The following is a 1,678-nucleotide window of genomic DNA, read 5'->3' as shown; positions in this document are numbered from 1 at the left end:
ACTAACAGTGTTGGGGAGTAACTAGTTACATGTAACGGAATTACATAATTTAATTACAAAATAAATGTAATTGTAATTAGTTACAGTTACTGAGGAAAAAAAAGTGCAATTAAATTACAGTTACTTTTGAAAAATGCCAGTCATTACAAAGGGATTACATCTGAATTTTTCACACCCCCACTTACAGATTTAATTGACTTCTTTCATAAATTGCATTGACTGCTCTAAAATGAGACACCAATGTTTCAGGAGTTTAGGACACAGAATAGGACACATGCTTATTCCATTACTGTTTTATTTCCAATTTAGGTTTATGCATGAACTTTTTTTAAGATTAATTGTTTTTTTCCAAAGCATTGTTAGATGCCAGTGTTTTCTGTCATAACTATGCAAACATTTGATTTCAAACCCACAGCTATTAAACTATTTCTTGTTATAATTTCAAACTGTATTGAACCTCACAATGAGCTCAAACTAAATAAGAGCTGTTAAGTGGCGTCAGCTCCACTAGCCTCACGGTTAGTGCGTCGACATATAGTGCAATTGCGCTACTGAGTTCGAATCCCATCTTGAGGTCATTTCTCTACTGTCCTATCACAATAAAAGGCATAAAAAGTTACACTGCTTATTAAATTTTAAATCAAGTAACTTGTAATCTGTACATTTCCAAAGTAACCTTTCCAACACTGTTTATGTTATGCATAAATTCCCCTATAAACTGAGGCTTTTTGTATTGCCCCCTTTATGTCTGGCCGTAACATAATCTGTCTCTGCACAAAAGTAACAGACTGAACAGCATTCAATGATTGATGTGATGAAACACTGGAGACGGAGCTGTTGAAGTGCAGTCAGTGAGGATCATCAGATCATTTGCACAGCAGATTGAAGATCCCTGAGAGAAACACATTGACTTACAGATTCATTCATAGATTCAGAGTCTGAGCTGAAGATTCAGACATCATCCGTCTGTTTCACAAATGATCATGTAATTCAGTCAAACTCACCTGTTTTCAAAGTTGTTCTGTGCCTTCCCTCTGAAAACATCTGACAACAAAAATATAGATTATTATATTCATCAAAGTATTCTCTGTTAATTCAGAGAGATGTAAAGGCAGTTGTAGTTAAAACACATGATCTTCTCACATAATATTAGACTTTTTTTAACAATCATATTTTTTTTTTAAACAAATTACTCACCTGGTTTTCCTTTTCCGCACCAAGAAACAGATCAAGAATATGATGAGAAGAACGATGATAACAAGAGCAAAAATCCATAACAGCTGATCTAAACAGCAATAAAATAATAAAAACCACATTAACATCATCTGATCTGCTGAATTATTAAAAAACCCTAAATGTCTTTGTGTTCAGATTGTGTGTTGATTTGAGTTGAGTATCAATCGGCTGAACTCACTTGATTCTGGAGTTTCTGGAGTTTGCGTCGGTCCACTGATGTTGGTCTCATTTGTCACTGAAAAACACATTCACAATCATCATTCACAGAAGATTCAGTTAAAACCATTTCAGATGGTGCAGATGATTCAGATGCATGGACATGTGCAATAATTACAGAAGAAGGGAAGTGATACAGGCGAGGAGCATCATCAAAGAGATTGAAGTGTTTCTCTCACCTCTGAACATGATCTTATAACTGTAATGAGACTGAAATGAAAGAAAG

At 34.6% G+C, this 1,678-nt stretch overlaps 1 long non-coding RNA gene across 1 annotated transcript; it reads right to left on the bottom strand.

Moving 5' to 3' along the window:
• Window positions 1-368: 368 nt before the first annotated feature.
• On the bottom strand, window positions 369-1,454 carry LOC127157749 (uncharacterized). The gene is made up of 4 exons (XR_007825993.1): window positions 1,415-1,454; window positions 1,198-1,285; window positions 1,005-1,044; window positions 369-892 (listed from the first exon to the last, which is right to left on the bottom strand). It is a non-coding gene; the product is annotated as an uncharacterized LOC127157749 (long non-coding RNA).
• Between the last annotated feature and the right edge of the window lie 224 nt (window positions 1,455-1,678).

Source organism: Labeo rohita, unplaced genomic scaffold (genome assembly GCF_022985175.1).
Source record: "Labeo rohita strain BAU-BD-2019 unplaced genomic scaffold, IGBB_LRoh.1.0 scaffold_1196, whole genome shotgun sequence".
Lineage (NCBI taxonomy): Eukaryota > Metazoa > Chordata > Actinopteri > Cypriniformes > Cyprinidae > Labeo > Labeo rohita.
The sequence above is the reverse complement of the archived record's forward strand: the minus strand, read 5'-3'. Positions and strand labels throughout refer to the sequence as shown.